The sequence below is a fragment of the Eubalaena glacialis genome, chromosome 8 (genome assembly GCF_028564815.1).
Source record: "Eubalaena glacialis isolate mEubGla1 chromosome 8, mEubGla1.1.hap2.+ XY, whole genome shotgun sequence".
NCBI lineage: Eukaryota > Metazoa > Chordata > Mammalia > Artiodactyla > Balaenidae > Eubalaena > Eubalaena glacialis.
Genome location: NC_083723.1, coordinates 66,797,055 through 66,817,979, shown reverse-complemented (window position 1 = coordinate 66,817,979; position 20,925 = coordinate 66,797,055). Strand labels below are relative to the sequence as shown.

At 40.1% G+C, this 20,925-nt stretch overlaps 1 long non-coding RNA gene across 1 annotated transcript in view; it reads right to left on the bottom strand.

Moving 5' to 3' along the window:
* Nucleotides 1–20,925, bottom strand: part of LOC133096241 (uncharacterized) — a 66,233-nt gene that overhangs the window by 17,182 nt on the left and 28,126 nt on the right. Inside the window, exon 2 of the long non-coding RNA XR_009701757.1 lies at nt 12,074–12,115. This is a non-coding gene — a long non-coding RNA (uncharacterized LOC133096241). The remainder of the gene's footprint in view (nt 1–12,073; nt 12,116–20,925) is intronic.

Genomic DNA, 20,925 nt, shown 5'->3' with positions numbered 1-20,925 from the left:
TTCCTAATTCAAAGGCGGGTGGGGGGGAGATTTTCTGATTCCTTAGTCACTCCTCTGCTGCACTGGACATTTGGAGATCACACTGTTCTTGAAATTCTAAGGAAAGATCCCAAATGCAAATGCCCAGAGGAGCCAGGCAGGCCGTGTCAATGAACGAAATGGCCACATTAAGATATGCGCGTGGGGGGACCTGGAGAGCCTGTCCCCACGGCAAAAGGGGACCCCCTGCGCTGCTGTGAGGAGTCTAGGCCCTACATAGTCAAACATTCCAGTGCTTCATGGGAAGCTAAAAATGCAGATTTTATGAGGCATTGCTCAACTCTTAAAAGGTGGGAACTATTTAAAAAATATTACAAACCCTGAGGAGCCAAACAAAATGAAACTTTTGGCCAATTTGGCCTAATGGCTGTGGATTAGTCCCGCTGGTTCCATGACTGAACTTTCTTGGTTCCCTTGGGGAATCCTGATTTTTGTTGCTGGAGGTTCTCTTGAGCCAGCCTGCCTCTGCCTTCCCAGATGTAATGTAATAAATTGAAGTCAATAAATAAAGTAGGATTTGCCAAATAAATACATCATAAACAAAACATAGTGAGGACATATCTCTTCTAAAAAGTGAGATTTACTGGGAGACTTTACTACCACACATAACAGAAAAAGTAGTTTCTTAATCTTAAAATCTTGTTATGTGGAATGATAGCTAACAATGAAACAAAAGTTTCTCTCAAGCAATTATAGAAGGCAGTGATTCCAGCTTTCTGGAGGGACTCGTAATGCCCTACCATGTATTTGATTTTGTGGCATACTTTTAAGAATTCTATGAGCTATATCTCTTGGGAAAGGTGGCGGGAGTGGGTCAGGGTGAAAATGTTTAATTGATATCAGTTTTATTTTCACCCACAGTTAAGTGCCTGGGACTCTCCATCATTACCACTTGCAGCTAAGACATTGAGGGAAAGTCCTCCTTTTCTACCATTAGGTGGCAGTACTGCTTTGGGACAAACAACGACGACACAGTGGGTCTTGTCTTTTTTTTTTTTTAATAATTTCTAGATCTATGTTTGATCTTTATTTTATTCCTAAATTCTAGGCTTCAGAGTGCCCAGTACAAATAACAATGGAGTAAACAAGGCACAGACATGATATTTGAAGAAAACTGAAGCAGGCTCACCAATATCACTCCTTCATTCAGAACCTTGTCTTTGCAAGAAATGCCCACCAATTTCTCTCCCCCCAAGAAGGCTTCTTTTCCATCAAGTAAGCCTAGAGTGATGATTAAGGCAGAAAAATAGGCACCATGTTGCAAGTGGTAAATTTGCTTCTCTGAGAACCTCCAGATTGGGTTACATCCAAATCACTAATCTACTCCCCAGCCTGGCAAGAATCTACTCTGAATATGTATTCACATATGTCTCTTCTTTACATTATTGGTGGGATAGGACTGGAGAAAGGCATACAAATTTGTTGATGCTCTATTAATTTTTTAAAATTTATGCATGTATATAAGCCCATGTAACCATAATACTGTATAAGATATAGAACGTTTCCAGCACCTCAGAAGGTTTCCTATGCTCTCTTAGTTTTTAAAACCAGGAAAAGATTTCATTTCTCAAATAATGTATTCAAAACAAAACAAAACAAAACAGAAAACCTCCCAAGGCAGAATAGTTGGAGAGAGGGGTTGTCCTACTTTATACATTGATCTGGGTCTCTTTGTAGCCTTGAATAGGAACTCTGTGCTAGATGCTTTTTGGAAGGTGTATTCAATGCATGGATGGGATGGAAGATACCAAGTCACAGTGAGGATGTGGAGCAACTAGAACTCTCGTGCATGAGTGGTGGATGTGTAAAGAGATGCAGTCACTTGGGAAATCTGTTTGGCAGTATTTACATAAGCGCACCCTATGACCCAACAACTCTACTCCTATGTTCATATAGGAGTATGAATACACACATAGTTTCAAAATGCATATACACTTTTACCAAAAGGTGTGTACTAGAATGTTCAAAGTAGCAAATGGCCCATCAACAGCAGAATGCATGACTAAATTGTGGTATATTCACACAATGGAATACTATACAGCCACAGAATGAATCATCCACAAATACATGTAACAACATGGATGAATCTCACAAACATAATATTAGGGGAAAGAAGCTAGATACAAAAGAGTACATATGTTATGATCCTCCTTTTATGAAGTTCAAAATTAATCTATGCCCTGAAGTGTGGATCATAGTTACCCTTGGATGGGAGTGGTGATGGGAGAAAGGGTTTCTGGGTGCTGGTGACATTCTGATTCTTGGTGTCACAAGTGTGTTCAGTTTGTGAAACTTCATCACCTGTACACTTATTTTAGGAAATATATGTAAATTATACTTTAAAGTTTTAAAAAATTAAACTCTAAACAAAAGTCACTTCTACCTGGAATGACAATGTAACGGGATGAAGGAAATAACATTTCAGTTAGGCCCTCAAACATGGGTAAGCCTTCCCAGGTGGAGATGGAGAACGGGTATTCTGTAAAAAACGGGATCCTTTAAGCAAAAGCACGGAGGTTAAAAAGAGTAAGGAACATTTGCAAAATGTCGAAACTGGCCAAAGAATAAGATTGGTATAAGAAAGAAGCAGGATCTTAAACAGCAGATCCTGCTTCTTTCTCATACCAACATGTTCGATAAGCATTGCTTGACTCTTTAAAGGACTTAAATACTGCAGGATTTTTCAGGAGCTCTCCCAAAGGCAAAATGCTTCGCAAGGAATTTGACAAGTTCAAGTCGAAGAGGCTGTGCAGTCCTGTGTGTGCAAAAGAAATGTCCTTGGTTAGGTCACCTCGTGGAATGTCTCCTGGAACGCTAATGCCTTCCTGCATTGTCCTTTTTTTTTTTTTTTCCTGCATCCTATCCTTTGCCTTTAAATAAAGAAGTAGGAGAAAAGTCTCACAACTAGACTGAGGGAGTCTAAAGAATTGGGTCTTTATTTGTTGGGCAACATAGTGACGTTTTTATTTTGTTTTTGTTTTTTAAGGGAGAAGCAAAATGATCAGATTTACACTTTGGGAAGCTCGATGTGCAGGATGCAGAGGAGGAAGGAGTAGCTGCAGACTGAGGGGGTAGCACTCAAGTGTACAAGACCCTCTGTGATCTGCCCTCTTCCCACCCACCTCTTCATTCTAGTCCTTCACATAACCCCATCCTGCTACAAGCCAGTCATCCCATCACTTGCAGTGCCTCCAACCAAACCCAGCCCTCCCGGCTTTGCACACGGGGCTCTGACCCCTGGCAAGAGCCTTTCTCTGTCCCCTCTAATTAGGCTTACACTGAAAAAGAGCCATCTCTCCTCCCAGCAGCTCTCCCAGAAGTTTTGCCATAAAACAAATCAAAGTCTGCAAGTACGGAACTTGTCTTCAGGATCAAAGAATGTGTGTGTAAATCAAGTAAGGAACATAAGATGCAAACAGTTTCTATTGTCAAATCATGTGCAGACGCTGAAGGAAAAAAAAAAACTATTAGTTTTTAACATTAATTTACAAACAACAAAGTTTCATTCCTGGGCCTCATCACTTTCAGTAGTTTATCTGGGGTCTTGAAAACCACAGAAACTTGTAGTAACGTCCATAGTCCATAATGACAAACCACCAGGAATTACCCCAGAAGATAACCACAGCCCGATTTTGTTTTGGTACACAACGTGCTGTCCCTCCCCCTCGCCACACTACCAACCAAAAAGATGCTTCCTGGTCACTGGCAAGAAATTAGAAATTGCGTATTGCGTCATTAGATCTATTTGTATAGGCCCAGATTGCAAAATGTTTGAAGAAAATGAATAAGGGCTAAAGAGAATCATCTGGACGTTTTCCAAGGTTCAAAAGGAAACAGGAAAACTCAAGTAATTCACATCCTTTACACCTTCCAAGCAAAGCACACCATTAAGCATTAAATGTAGTCATCCACAAGTGCAAATACTGGCCAAGGTGACACACATGGCAGGCAGTGGCAAATGAAAAGTACAAATATTTGTAGAGGGTTTTCAGTGCTAGGACCCATCCCTGGTGAAGAAGAATGGAAGCCAGTTGCTGCCTCTTGGAGCAGGTGAGGCAGCAGCGCGCTGGCCGAGTGAGATGATTGATAAGCCCAAGGTTTCCAAATGAAGGGCAGGAAGGGAATTGCTCATCTGGAAACCCACGGGACAATGGTCTTTGCTGGAACATCAGTATTTTAAAAGTTTAAAAATACCGATGCTCAGTCCCCACCCTCAGATTTCATTGGTCTAAGGAAGGTCCCCCATGTGGGGTTTTTCCAGGTGATTCTAAGGTGTAGCAAAGTTTAAGAACCACTGAAAGAGCAGGAAGGCAGGGGAGTTAAAACTGTGGGGTGAGTTCAGGGTTACAATAGTCCCCTGATGAGAACTTATTCTCACCCCAGCCCACCCCTCTCCACCCCACCACACTCACCCGACAACCACCAGCTCAGTTTAATGTCTCCCAAGTCAGTCCCCTGGAAGACTCATCTACACCCTCCCCGCCCCGCAGCCCTCACCCCAGCATAGCTCTCTAAATCGATCAGCCAGTCACCAGGTTCTGTCTGTTCTGCATCTTAACACTCAAATCTGCCTTCTCCTTCCCATCTCCATAGTTGCTGCCTTATTCTGGTCATTTGTTTGCTCAACAAATAATTATTGAGTGCCCACTACTCTTTAGGTGCAGGCTATGTACACTGTATTGGTGAATAAAACAGACACAGTCTTTGCCCTGTGGGGCTTACAGCCTGACGGGAGAGAAAGACTATAATCAGGTAAGTGATCAAAAAGGTTTAAGATCAGAAATGTGAGAACTGAGAAGGAAACAAGCATCGTGCGGTGAAAGAGTAGGGGAGGTAGAAGGAATCTGATTAGACAGCGAGGGTGGGAGGAACTTCTGGAGGGTCACATAAATTCTTTCTAAACTCTCACATAATAATCTCGGTCACATTCCCTGCCACTCCATTCCCTATGCAACCACCAGAGTGAATAAGCCCAGACACTTTAGTAGGCTTTGTAGCCTCTTCATGACCCAGCTCCCACCCACCATGCCAGGATCACATGTCCCTGAGGCTCTAACGCCCTCAGGCCACTAGAAGCTGTGGGACCACCATGGTCTTTCCAACCCACTGTGTACACCAAGGAGGCCCTTTCCATGTCCTCCATCTGGCTTGTTCCTATTTGTCTCTGAGAACACATGTTATGCCGCCTCCTATGAGAAGCCTCATTGGACCCTCCCTAGTTCGGGGGGGGGACTTCCATTTTTCTGGGGTTCCGGGGCACTCCATGTTTACATGAAGCACAGCACTCTCCCCTCTGTGATGTGACTAAAGTTTTCCTGGTCTGCTCCTCCTCTGACTTGGAGTATCTTCAGGACAGAGACTATATCTTGTTCCTCTCTGTTTCCCGTGTCTGGCACAGTGCTTGGCACTTCAAGACACAGCAAATTTGAATGTACATGTGGAAGGTCCTTTGCATGCTTTTGGCCTCTTAGCTGGTCCTGCTAGGTCTTCAAGGGATGTAGGGTGACCTACTGTCCCAGTTTGCTTATAAACACTAAAGGCAGGAGTTAAAGATATCTTCTATCTCCAAAGCCCATGTTTTTTCCACATAATGATGTCACAATTTTCTCTACACTGTTTTTAAAGTCACTGACACCATCTAAATTGAATAGCTGACAGACGAAGATGTTAGAAATTTTTGAAAAATACAGATAAACAAAAAGAAAACAGTCACTCAAATCCCATCTCCAACCACAGTTGTTGTTAACATCATGGCATGCATCCTTCCAGACATTTTCCCACACAAAGTCATCACATACAAACACGTCCAGGTGTGACCAGGCGTAAAGGTATGTGCGAACAGGCACTGTTCTCTCCTCTACAGTTCCAGTGCCGTGGCTGCAGTATTTCACACAAAAGAGACTACTTATTTGCTGCTCAGAGTTCAAAAACTGTGGTTCAAACACAGTTGAGGTTTTTTACACTTCACCAGTTGCTTAAATCAGAACATGTTACTTTCATTTTAGACCATGTATTCTGTACCTTTATTATAGCCTCAATGTTTTCAAACTCTCTGTTAGCTTGTCCTATCCGCCCCACAATCTTTTTCAGTCTTTTTCTGAACAATTTCTATCTGGGGTCCTCAATCCTCCTGCTCCAATGTGGCCTGGGAACTCTGTAGGCTGCTGCCCAGCAATCATCCTGGGACTTTACTTCCCTGCTTCCTGTGTCCCCCACCTTCCTCTTTCTTAGATTACTCTCTCTTATTGCTAAAATCCATCCTCAAGTACTTTTTAAGAAAAGGTATGTTGAAGAAAAAAATTCTAATCCTTAAATATTTGAAAATGCCTTTTTCCCCCTTCAAACTCAATTGATAGTTTGGCTAAGCATAACAATAATCTGGATTTAAAATTTTCCCCAGACAACTTTGAAAGCCTTTCTCCATATTTTCCTTAGCATCTCATGATGCTGATAAGAAGTCTGATGCAGTTAATGATACTATTCTTTGTAAGTCTTCCATTTTCCCTCTCTCTCTCTCTCTCTTTCTCCAACCCACCCCCCCAACCAGGTTTTAAGGTGTGTGTTGTGTTTCTCTGTGTAATTACTAGGTACAAGGGAATGTATATTTTACAGAGGTCGGCAAAGTAATGCTTCCCACACCCTTCAAAGATATCCATGCTCTAATCCTAGAACCCGTGAATTCATTCTTTTAATTAATTAATTAATTAATTAATTAATTTTTTTTTTGGCTGCTCCGTGTGGCTTGTGGGATCTTAGTTCCCCAACCAGGAATGGAACCCATGCCCCCTGCAGTGGAAGCACAGAGTCCTAACCACTTGACCACCAGGGAACTCCCTGAATTTGTTCTTTTACATAGCAAAAGGGATTTGGCAGACATGATTAAGATTTTCTACCTAGAGATGGGGAGATTATCCTGGATTATCTGGGTGGGCCCAGTCTAATTACATGAGTTCTTAAAAGTGAAGAGCCTTTTTTGACTCGGTCAGAGCTGGGACAGAAGAAGGAAGAGATGTGAAGAGTGAGAGGGACTTGAGCTGTCATGGCTGATTTGAGGATGGAGGATGGGGACCATGAGCCAAAGACCACAACTGGACTCTGGATCTGCTCTCAGCTGACAGCCAGCAAGAGAATGAAGCCCTCAGACATATCTGCAAGGAACTGAATCTGCCAGCAATGGAGATAAACAGGAAACGGATTCTCCCTTAGAGCCTCCAGAAAGGGACACAGCCCTGATGGCGCCTTGATTTTAATCCAGTGAAGCCCATACTAGACTATGACTTACAGAGTTTAAATTAATAAATTTGTGTGTGTGTGTGTGTGTGTGTGTGTGTGTTTTAAATACATATAGTTTAAAGCCACTAAAGTTTGTGGTAATTTGTTACAGCAGCAACAAAAAAACAATACATTTATATATTAAGTGCTGCCAAATTTTCATTCCAAAAGGCTGACTTTATTTATACTTATGCCAATAGTTGATGAGAAAACTCTTCTTCAAAACCTTCACCAACATAGGATATTTTCAATATCTTAATATTTCCAAGCTGATCCTGAAAAATATTTTATTTTTATTTTTATTTGTAGTCCTCTAATTTTGTAAACAAGGTTGAACATCTTTTATATATTTGTTAAAGATGTTTTTTGTTTGGAATTACACTGTCCTTATTTTTAGTCACTAGATTTCTAAAATTTCAAATGTTATGACTATGTGTACAAAATGTATCCTGTGAGGTATCTACTAGATACTTAATGATTTGTGTCTCCTTTCTGCTGTGGAAATTATGTTGCCTATTAAACTAGGTGGCAGAAGCTGCCAGCTGCCGAACTCAATATCAATATCCTCCTCCTTAGTAAGAGTATCCTGATCTTTCTGTGATCACATTGCTGCCCAGAATAAAGGACTACATTTCTTAGCTTTCCTTGCAGGCAGGTTTGGCAAAAGAGATGTAAGCAGAATTATGGGAAAGCTGCTTAAAGGTAGTTAGCACCGTTTGTAACAACCACCCCCACCTTTAAAAAATTTTTTTTGGTCCTCTGGCTTACTTCTTTTTTGGCCTGGATTCAGACACAATGGCTTAAGTTGCAGCAGCCATCTTGGACTATGAGGTGGCCTTGAGAATGAGGTGGCCTGTTCTACCGTTTAGCATTTACTAGATGGTAGAACAGGAAGGTAACAGCCTAATGTTCCCAGTGACTCACTGAAGTCACTAAACCACCTCAGAGCTATCTACTTCTTTTATGTGAGTGAGAAACTTCTATCTTGTCAATCTCTGATTTTTTAGTGATTTTTCTGTTTTATGATGCAGCCAAAGCTGATCCTAATATAGAACTCCAGCAATGATCTGCTATGACTTTTATATCTTATCTTTCCTACAACTCTCTCTCTCTTTTTCCTATTTTCTAGGTGAGTTTCTTGACTTCACCTTTAAAACTTTCAAAATTTTAATTCCTGCAATTCAATTTTATTTTCCAAGAATTCTTTCTTCTTCATAACACACAATTTCTTGTTTTATATATGCCATTGTTTTTGACATCTCAAAAGTACCAGTTGGGAAGTCTCTCCTATTTTAAGGTGTACTTCTGTTCCCTGAATTCTTTCTTTCCTTCCTTCCTTCCTCCCTCCCTCCCTCCCTTTCTTCCTTCCTTCCTTTCTTTTTCTTTCTTTATCTTCCTGTTAGTTTCCTTAGGTTTTTCTTTTCATGTTGGAGACTTTCATCTGATATCTATTGATCCTTGGTTGCTATTCACATTAAGAATTAGGCAATAATGGGACAAATTAACATCACATGCCTCCTGATAAGATGCACTGAGAAAAATCCCTTCCTTCTGTGATTTGCTGCCAATAATGTACAGCCTGAATTTAATCATGAGGAAACATTAGACAAACCTGAACCGAGTGACATTCTACAGAATAATTGAAGAGTAGTCTAAAATGTCAGTACCATGAAACACAAAGGCTAAAGAATTGGTCCTCATTAAAAGAGATTAAAAGAGACATGGCAACTGAATGCAACATAATCTGGAAATTTCTATTGCTAAAAAGAACAGTTTTTTTTAAATTGGAAAAATCTGAATAAGATCAACAACTGGATAATAGTATTATATCAATGTTAATTTTCTGATTTTGATCTTTTTTTGGACTTGTGTGAGAGAATGTTTTAAGGAAATACACACTGAAGTATTTAAGTATAATGGGGTATCATGTCTGACTATCAAATGGTTCAGGAAAAAAAACAAAATGTATGTATATCTATCTACCTATTTGTCAAGAAAAGAGAGAGAAAGGAATAAACATGTTAACATACTAATATTGCAGGAACCTGGGTATAGTGTATATGAGAATTCTTTCCTCCAACTTTTCTGTAAATCTAAAATTATGCCAAAATAAAAACCTTTTTAAAAAAATATGGCAATAGAAAGACTCTGGGCGCTGCATGTACATGGGCTGGTTAATGGTAGGTAGGATTTATGCAGCCACAAAGCCAGCTGTAACTCTAGGAACCCTTAAATGCCAGAATAAGGAGTCATTACCTTGGGAATGCTTCCTAGTCATCTGCCCTAGTTTTTCCTAGGCAGTTTCTTAAGATTGTTTAAACCCTCCAATTTTTGCCCTGGGGTTAATGACTGTCTACAGATCCTTTCAGTCCAATTTCTTAGTCCCATCCCCGATTGCATCTACTGTGTCAAAGTCTAGAGCCTGTCTGGGCCTCTTCCAGACAGTCAGCTCCCTGGTGTGTTCTTGGCTATGGCTTCCTCTACTCAGCCTCAATAATCAACACTCATTAATCTTCCAGAAATTTTACATCTTCCAGAAATTTGTTGAAATCTCTTGTCTACCAACAACCCCTCCCAGTTCTTTCATTGTGTTATTTTTGTTTTCATTTTTTATACATTTTTCTTCCTAGGCATGTGCTTCATCAGCCATCTTGAACCAGAATTCTTTAGACAATTTAATGTTAATTTTAATCTGAAACTTATTACTCAAGGAACATAACCTTTTTCTATTTTTTGGGGTGTGGGGAAGCATATCTGACAACCTCCTTCAGCTTTTCAACATTCCATATTGTTATAAGCCTTCTCAGATCACTATAGATCGTGTTAAATTCTCAGCCCTTGGTATTTTTTGTCCATCCTGAATCCCCTCAGGGTACACAGTTGGGGGTGGCTGTAGTGGCTGAGGGATTGTTGGCTGCAACATCCTTTGTTTATTGATATGGCAGGTAATATTTTTTATCACACAATACATAAAAATTAACATCTATCTCAATCAGTACACAAATTAAAATGTCAGAATTAGATTTTTTTTTTTTAATCCTCTGATAGAACGTAGAGTCTTCTTCACTAATCCTTCACTGTTTTTAGTCAATTTAATCTAATTCCACCACTAGAGTAAAAATTTCTTCTGGGGAAATTAAGTTTTGTTGTTTCAAGAGTCAAGGAACAGGCACGAATTTCCCATTGTAAGCTCTCCTGTAAAAGTTCTTGCCAAGAACTGATTAAGGAAATGTAATGCTTTCTCTGCTCCCTTCGTTTGCCCTTCTTCATCTTCCTCCAGAAGCAGCAGGAGAAAGATCCAATGCCTTCAATGTGTTTCCATACTTGCTATTGTGAAATTATATCTTATTTCAGTACTATTCTCTACATGATCGTGACCTTTGAAGCTAGTTTATTCTTGTTTTTATATCAAATGGGTCAGATATATCATGGGTTTTGGGGAAAAATGTATATAGTTATAAGAATATCCAATCAGAATAAAATTATTTCACACACTTAAACAAATCCTAATTTTTGAAAGAGTTATAAAAGAATTTCATGATAGTCCTCCAAAGTGAGTTCCTGAATGTACGGACCATGCCTTTTAATTCCTTTCTACATTCCCTCCAAAAAAACAAAAAAAAAATGATTTAGAGCTGTGTAACCTTCAGCTGTCCAGTAAATGTAGTTGAATTGAATCATTTCAATTACAAAAAGAAAATTTTATTTAACATTTGTGCCAAGTTTCAAGATGAAAATACGTTTTAAAACAAAGTTAGGAAATGACACTAAAATTTTTGAGTTGCAGAATTCAGCAGTTAAGAGTAATGTTCCAAAATCAGCACTGCCCATCTCCTGTGAATAAGCAGTTTATTTTGGCAACTGCAGAAGCTTGTCTTGGGTAGATACATAATGACCCATGCCATTGCTGTTCTCTTCCAGACCAGTTAGAGATTTATTTCTTATGCAGCTATCTAACTGATTGCTAAAGCTAAAACAAGTATGTTTCATATCATTCTCAAACAATAATTTTTTCCACTTTAAAATAGTTTATGTGGGCTTCCCTGGTGGTGCAGTGGTTAAGAATCCGCCTGCCAATGCAGGGGACACAGGTTCGAGTCCTGGTCTGGGAAGATCCCACATACCGCAGAGCAACTAAGCCCGTGTGCCACAACTACTGAGCCCGCGCGCATAGAGCCCGTGCTCCGCAACAAGAGAAGCCACTGCAATGAGAAGCCTGCGCACCGTGACAAAGAGTAGCCCCCACTCGCCGCAACCACAGAAAGCCCGCACACAGCAACAGAGATCCAACGCAGCCAAAATTAAAATTAAAATAAATAAATAAATTTATTTTTAAAAATAAATAAATAAAATAAAATAGTTTATGTTCCTTAAAAAAATTCTGACAAGTATGACACAGTTGGAAAAATAAATTATCCAGAGTTCCATCATCTAAACAGATCCTCTCTTTTTTTAATGTGTAATGCAAAGAATTTTATTTATTACATCTCTTCTTTTTTTCTTCCAGTTTTATTGAGATATAACTGACATATAGCACTGTGTAAGTTTAAGCTATACAGCTTAATGATTTGACTTACATACTTCATGGAATGATGACCATAGTAAGTTTAGTGAACATCCATCAACTCATATAGATACAAAATAAAAGGAAAAAAATTTGTTTAAATTTTTCCTTGTGATGAGAACTCAGAATTTATTCTCTTAACAACGTTCGTATGTAACATACAGCAGTATTAATTGTATTTATCATGTTGTACATTACCAAACAGGTCCACTCTTAACATATTCTTCTTGTTACTTTCTCCTGAAAAACCAAAACATATGTCTTTTAGTTGCTTTTTGCATAGAAAAATAAGCTAATCTATATGAAATGGCTGAGTAATTTATGATCTAAACTATAATACACCAGTTGTCTGTGAGTTCTCCCAGACCTACTTTTGTGCTCTAGGTCAAAGTTGCCCTGCTGGAGGAAACACTTTAGCCCCCGTCCTAGTGTGTGTGCTCCAGTACAGGTATGTTGAGGAAGGAGGAGGAAGCGTTCGAAAACGGTACTTCTCAAATTGGACTGTGCATAGGAACCATCTGCAGGTCTTGTTAAAATGTAAGTCAGCATTTCAAACAAGCTCCCAGGTGATGCAGAAGCTGCTAATCCACGGACACACTTTTAGTAGCAAGATCCTAACATAACTGGGAACATAAGAGAACTGATGGAAGAAATTTTTGCCTTCACACATCTATAGCCACCATTAAGCCATTGCCACATCCCTGACCTATTTCTGGGAAAACATGGGACTATTTCTCATACCTGGAAAGTTTCCCACAGACTGAGAGTGGAGTAAGGACTTATTCATTGCCATGCAAATGAAAATACTGAGCAACCACAGTGAGTCTCTCCTCTCCAGGGGAAGCCTTGCAGAGTTCACCAAGTACCTGTTCATCTCTTTTCCTTTGGTAGTAATATCTATGATATCTGGGCACAGGGTCTCCTAGAAAAAGGCTACACTTCCCAGCTTCCCTTAAAGCTGAATGTGACCATGTTACCAACTTCCAGCCAATGGGATCTAAACAGAAGCCTGGGTGCAAGCCATGGTTTGAGGATGGCAATTAAATCAAATTAAATTTAAGATATTTTATTTGTTCTAGTTAGGATAAACTGCAGCCTAGGTGCAGTCAACTAAAATTTTAATTGAAAGTGCATACTCCAGAGGTTGTTGCTAATGTTCCAATTGAAAAACCCATATGCCAGAAGTGAGTATTCTGTTTCTGTCATCAACATCTGGATTGACACCAGATTCTTTGCTAATGTTCTCAGTAAATTTCAGAAATGGGGTTTTAAGTCTACTAACTAGTATATTGAATGCCAGAAAGGAACTCTCATTGGTTAACTTAAAGATATTTAAGATATAAGCTTGGTCTTTAAAATCTTTAAGAGACCCTCCCCACCCCTTGCATGAATAGAGTAAAGGAATGCAGTGAGGCTTGTACCTTTAGGAATGGTGCCTAAGGCTTGATCTCTAAATAATTCTGGGTCAAGACTTTGGTTTTAGGGACTTCCCTGGCGGTCCAGCGGGTAAGACTCCGAGCTCCCAATGCAGGGGGCACAGGTTTGATCCCTGGTCAGGGAACTAGGATCCCGCATAACGCAGCCAAAAAAAAAAATGGTTAAGACTTTAGTTTTCGAGCTGCCCGATATCAACTACCTAGATAACAGATTCCTGCTTCTGGAATAGAAGTGAGTTCAAATTCTGGTACTAGCTATGCGCCCTTGTGCAGACAACTTAACCATTCTATACCTCAGCTTCCTCATCTAAAAAATGGAAATAAAAATAATGCCTCAAAAGATTGTCATAAAGATTACACAAGATAATAAATTCAAAGAGCTTAGTATAGTGCTTGGCATGTAGTAAGCATTTAATAGCTTTTATTTATTCAACAAACAACCTGTGCTATCAGCAAAGTACTGTTTAACATTGTAGCAAATTGGAAACTGAGGTAGACTGGGTCCCTACCCTTAAGGAATTTGCAGTCTGGTGGGAGAAATAAAACAGGCAAAGTAGATAACTATAATAGAAATGCATGTTAAGATAACCAGATAAATTACTTATTGTAAATATTCATTAAAGATGGTTGCAAATTCTTTGTTATCCTGCTATTGAATCTAATTACCTTCTCCTTAAATTTGGGTTGGCCTTAGTAACTTGCTTAAATAACAGTGTAACAGAAGTGATGTTCTAGGATTCTGCCCTGCTCTTTTAGAATGCTTGCTCTGAGGGAAGCCAGCCATCATGTAAGAAGCCCAAGTGTCTGGAACCATCATGCTGTAAGGAAGCCTAACTATCCATCTGGAGAATCCGCATAGACAGGGCATTAGGCCTGGCTGTTTCGGCCATCTGTGAATAAAAAATACTGCCTGCCAATCAGTAAACAAAGGATGTTGCAGCCACCAAGCCATCACATTACAGCCACCCCCAACGATGCACCCTGAGGAAACTCAGGATGAGTAAACACAGGATACTGACACCAGATAACTGAGGTGCATATCAAAGGAATGATTTCAGTGAGCCCATCTTCCCATACATAGAAAGGCACTAAATTCATTAACTTGAGATTTCTTTTCTAGTTTTCTTTAATTAACAGTAATTTTTAAAAAAAAAATTCCTGTGCTTTTCCTAGCCTGTACTTTTTTTTTTTTTTTTTTAAGTGGAGCTTGTTGAAGGAGATCTTTCTTTTCATTTATTTATTTATTTAGTTATTTAGTTATTTATTTATTTATTTATTTATTATTTTTGGCTGTGTTGGGTCTTCGTTTCTGTGCGAGGGCTTTCTCTAGTTGTGGCAAGCGGGGGCCACTCTTCATCGCGGTGCGCGGGCCTCTCACTATCGCCGCCTCTCTTGTTGCGGAGCACGGGCTCCAGACGCGCAGGCTCAGTAGCTGTGGCTCACGGGCCTAGTTGCTCCGCGGCATGTGGGATCTTCCCAGACCAGGGCTCGAACCCATGTCCCCTGCATTGGCAGGCAGACTCCCAACCACTGCGCCACCAGGGAAGCCCAACAGTAATTTTTTGATGTTCTGACTACCTGGTCTTTGTTGCAAAAACTCCTATATATCCTGGCTCCCCCCTTGTCTCTTCAAAGCAGTCTCTCGGAATGATCTGAGAGTCCTGTCTCCTGGGCTTGAAGTCCTCAGAATGTCCTCTGAATGAAACATAATTCTCAACTTTTAGGTTTTTTTCAGTCAGTGAAGTTTTTTTCAGTCAACACATCCCAGCCCAGGAATCAAACATGAGTAAAAAAGCTGTGCTGGCAGCATCTTGGCAGCCCCAGGAAAGATAATATGGAGAAGAACCGAGAACCCAAATACCAGCCAGAACTGAGTCCCCATCCTACGGCCCCGGTCAAGCCATCCAAGCCAACTAACCAGATATGATGTTAGGTAAGTCATGTAAACTCTTTGCTACAGATGACTTATTTCTAATGGGATTACAAGAGTCGTCTTTCTTACGTCTCTATGCATGCCTGAATGAAGAAAATAGTGTGTGCAGAAAAAGAGTTAGCATAGCAGGCCTGAGACTGCTGTCCTTAGAAAGGTCTGCTTGCAAGATTGACCCTTGGCTGGCATCTGGGAACTTAGCAAGTAAACAGTTCCCTACACTGATAGAAAACTTTCCCTAAGTTCTTAAGTTTCCTTAAGTTCCCTAAGGGTGGCTCACTAGGGCTAGACTGTTTGCGCAGAGTATGCTTTATGCTGAGCATCTGCTTTTCTTCTTGGATCCGGAATTTGGGTATGTGGTGGGCAGAGACTGCCTGTTTGACCAGCCCCCAGCGAAAACCTTGAGCGCCAAGTCACTAATGAGCCGCCCCAGGAGACAACACTTTGCATGTGTGGCCACAACTCACTGCTGAAGGAAGGAAGGCAATGCACCGAGAGAGGACTCAGAAGCTAGAGCCTGGTTTCCTCCCAACTTCACCCCACGCACCTTTTGCTTTTTCTGATTTTGCTTTGTATCTTTTCATGGTAATAAATCTTAGCTATGAATACACATAGATGCTGAGTTTTGTGAGACCTTCTGTCAAATCACTGGGCCTGAGGGGAATGATCTTGGTGAGCCCCGATACACAGCGTTTTAGAAATTATGAAAGAAACACTGAAGAGCTGTCCAACTTTCTCATAAAAGGAGGCATCCCTCCTAACTGCCTCACGCTCTCCCTCCTTCCCAGGATATGCATATTGAACTTCCTTCCTGCCTAAGTCCACAGTGGCAGGTGGGCAGAAACACACTGCTGGAGGTGACAGTTTTAGTTCTTCGGTCCTAGAAAATCTGTATAACTGCTATCTTGCATACAAATACAACAGTGGTTCGCCTGCATTTTACTTTTTATCCAATTGTGTTTGCCTTGTGTGGGTGGAATATAAGAGCTTTCATCTCATTGGGCTGAAGATATCATGGAAATTTCTCTTATTTACCCAAAGACTAAACTGGTGATAAAAAGCATTTTCTTTGCAATTATAGAGCAAGACTTCATAAATTTATGGCTAGTCGTTAAAGAACTGGCATCACAACATCAGCAGGATTTATATCCACCACATAAAGTCTATGCAGCGTATCCTGCAATGCAGCATATCCATCTCACATAGTGTAATATGCATGACTTATTTTCAGATGATTTTCCTGATAAACTTTGTGATTATATTTTGACAGGGCTGAGTATCATTTCTCTAATTGCAGAGAGTGAGTGACAAGAGCTTAGGGATTGTGACAAGCAAAGTCCTTGGATTTGGCTCTAGAAATCAACTGAGCACGGTATACTTTAAGAATTCAAATAATAAGTCAGTAAACCACTAAATATTATGTGCTAAGCTCTTTCATTTATGTTGTAGACACAGGACTGAGAGTTTGGAACCCAAGTTCTAACTCAGTTTATGTTCTAAAGCTATAATTAAATAATTGATAAATAATTCGTCTTTACTGGACCTCTATTATACCAGCTATAAAATGAGAGGTTCTAGTGAACCATTTTTTCAATCCCAAACATTCTACAGTTCAATGATAATATAAAGCCTGGGATACATACCAAATGAGAGGGCACAAATGTATTCTGTAGGAGGGAGCAGTTCCTGGAGGCTAAAACAGGAAATTTTAATTGGCCAGAAAAGAGAGAGTCACTTCTCTCGGAGCATGGAGCTGAAGTGAAGGTATAGAGACAGAATCCACTCTGAGGGATCTTAGGGAAATTTCAATATGAAATAACAATGATATCAATAATAGCTAACCATTTTGAGTATTTACTAAGGTGATAAGTATTATTTAATTCCCATAACAATTCTAGGTATTGTTATTATTCCCATTTTATAAAAAAGAAAATTGAGGCACAGATTCAGATTTTTCATGCGGTCACATAGCAAGTGGTAGTACCCAAGATGTGAAGCAATCTGATACTCCAAAGGATAGCTTTTAATTGCTGTTACAGCAGTCACGTGTGAAAGTCAGTGATAAAACTCCCCACAGAAGCACTGTAGTTTAAAGTGCAATTGACTGGAAAACCAGCATAAATGGAAAATAATAAGCCATCATCAAGAAGAATGATAATTACCTTTCCTGGAGTGCCATTTGTGTGCTATTCATTTATTGGCTCTAACCTTCATAGGTGCTTTTTGTTTTTATTTTTGTTTTAAATTTCCATTTTACAGTTAAGAAATTTGGGCTCAGTTCAACTTGTAATAGCCTGAGAGCTATTAGGTAGTAGGGTTGGGAGTCAATCTTGAGTTTGTCTAGCTTCGAAAATCCTACTTATTCCACTATGCCATGCTGGATTCTTGGCAAGGAAAAAACCTATTTGCAAATATTGAAAACAGCTGTATCCTACTGTATGCTTTTATTTATGTGAAATTCTAGAACAGGGAAAACTAGTCTACGGAGACAGAAAGCAGATCAGCGGTTGCTTAGGGAGGGGAAGTGGGGATTGACTGCAGAGACCAAAAGAAATTTTTGGAATGATGGAAAGATTTTACATTTTGATTATGGTATTGATGACATTTACATTATGTTTGTTAAAACTCATTGAACATACACTTAAAATAGGTGCATTTTATTATATGCAAATTATATCTCAATTAAGTTGATTTTTTAAAAACCCAAGTGAATCCAGTAATTGGTCTTCTAGACAGAAGCTGGGGCTACTAGCATAACCTGTCCTTTCATATGCATGGGATCACTGTGGTGAATATGAAACACTAGCTCTTAACATCCATTCCAACCACCTCCTGTGATACCTTCTTGTATTGCAAAGACTGAAAAGCTCAAAATTACATTTCTATGACTCCTTCACAGCTAAATTCAGATTGTGAGTTAAATATACTCAAGAGACTAGAAAGCCAGGAGTGAGACCAGAGCCACCTGCCTACTCTGATGTTTGTTGCTGCTACCAAGTAGGGTCATCCAGCATCCCAATATCCAGTGTCCAGCGTCAGTAGTGTTATGAGTTAGCAGCTGCAAGGATGACAGTGTCTTCATGATCCACAGACGGAAACTATAGCAGTGTGTGCAAGAATTCAAATGGTTCCCCAACAGACTCTTAATTTCACACATTTATGACTGGGGGGGGCGATAGCTCCCCTGGCAAATCAGTCTGATGGTTATCTCCTGGTAGCTATTTCTGGAGGCTCAGTTTAGAGGCTGCTCCTCCAGCTCTCCAATGATTTTGCAAGTACCTAATTACCTATATTAAGTCCCTTTCTACTTATAATTGTGGCAATGATTTCTGTTTCTCTGAAACTATACACTGACACCACCATGAAAGATGGTATGGGTTTATTCAGTCACAATGGTAACTAAAATAATTACCAGCATTATCAGATTTACAGCAACTTTTACCAACTACTGCCTTTCTGCCAGGATGAATTCAACAAGGTACAGGTGAGGACAGCTTTATTCTTCTCCCCATTCTACTCAAACTCCATGGGTAGATCTGTCTGTTCCTCCACAAATGAAAGGAGGCAGGTCTCCTCACTTTTTAAGCCACTCTCAGATCTTAAAGTTTATCCTCCAATTCGTTTCAGTCCCCCAAATCATCTCATTTCAGTCATTAAAATGTCCAGTCCAAGGTCATTAGCATATAACCCAATGTTCTCATCCAATTTAAAGCTTATTCACACCCCCAGCTTGAGCTTCCTTTGGCCTCTCATTTTCAGGAAGAGAACATGGTTGGCTTCTGCTCCAATTCTCTGTAAGATGTTTCTGTTTTCCTTCTCCTTCCCATGTCTCCTCCCCTACTAGACTACTCAGCTTCCTCTAGGGTTGGAATGTGATTGGGAAGAGGAAAAACTAGTCTCTAAGCTGGTCCAGATACGATCTGGCATTGGAGCCCTCTGGGCATGGCAGATCCCCAATGCTGATTCTTTCTCTGCTGGGTCACTGACATAGCTCCCTCACCCCACTGCAGTCTTCCAATGTCCAACCAGTTCCTTTTTAGGCTGCCCAGTGATGAATCCTCCTCAGTTTCTACATCCAATGGTATACTCTAACTTCGCTGAGGTGCAGCTTAGCAGAAAGCCTTCCTGGACAGTCTTTTCAAAATGACTCCCACTTAGCTCCATCCTGCCAGCCCACAGGACACATGGGAAAATTCTCCACTACATTGTTCTGCTGTTGGTGGGGAGCATCTGGGCCCCTGCAGCCACAGTCTTCCACGTTTAATTCCCAAGACACGAGTTAAACATTAGTTCCTACTTCACTCAAGCTCTCTGAAGCTTCCTGTCACCTTCCTTGAGGTGAGAGGGAAGCACTCCCCTCCCCTTCTACATGAGAAACAGGAGAATAGCTCCCTAAAAAACAATTTCTCTCTTTTTGGCCTTATCAACTACGACTCCTTTTTCAGTAGAGATGAGTGATTGCACACGCCAGCTCGCATAGTCTCAGACTGTCTCAGCCTGTCTTGCATAGGTGGTTCAGCAACTCACTTTAGAATGTGGAGGTACTTTGCAATTTTTTTTTTTAAACATCTTTATTGAACTTTGCAATTATTTATTTTGGTTTTTGAAGCCATGAAATTTTGGTCTTCATGGCCAAAATTGAAGCAGAATGTTCTTTAATTAACAACAACCCTATTAGGTAATGATTAAGGCTTCCATTTTAGAGACAAAAAAACTGAGGTTCAAATGGCAGAAAATGGGATTCCAACACAAATAGGTATGACTGTAAGGACTTTGCTGTTAACCATTATGATTACATGCTTGACACTGCAAACAATGATGACTGCTATGGGTTGAATTATGTCCCCCTAAATCCATATATTGAAGTTCTAACTCCCAGTACTCAGAATGTGATGTTACCTGGAAAAAGGGTTGTTGCAGTATAATTAGTTAAGATGAAATCATATTAGACTAGGGTAGACCTCTACTCCAATTAGACTGTTGTCCTTAGTAAAAGGGGAAACTCTGGACACAGAAAGGCACACAGGGAGAAAGTCATGTAAAGATAGGAGTTAAGCTGGCACATGCCAAGGGACTACCAGAAGCTAGGAGAGAGGTCTAGAACAGATCCTTCCCTAGTGCCTTCAGACAGAGCATGGCCCTGCTGACACTTTGATCTTGGGCTGTGAGTCTCCAGGCCAGGAGACAATAAATTTCTGTTTTTCAAGCCATTCAGTTTGTGGCACTTTGTTAAAACGGTCCTAGAAAACTAAATAAAACAGCTATGTGACAGCCGTGGAAGTATGACTAAAATTCCAGTTGAAATAAGCCCTGTGTAAGAGAACACCTGAGTAGCCCAGAGAAGGAAAGGCATTGGGAGCAACAGAATGGGACCTGGTATTTGTCTGTGTTGGATGACAGAAAATTGCGTTGGTCATTAGGAACCTTTGGAGAGGCTGCTAAGAAGAAAGCTTCTAAATTAATCTCACTTTCCTAACAGCAGAGAAGGACTGCTAAATTTACCTTGAAAAACTTTAAGAAAACAAACCTCCAACCAGAATTTTACATAACTGTTTCTGGGAAAGCCTAAGGAAATTTGGAAGGGGGCCAAACAGGAAGTTGTACCTATACCTGAATGTACAGGACTAGGAATAAATGAAAGGGCAACACATTATAAGCTTATATTGAATATTTAAAGTTCTTGC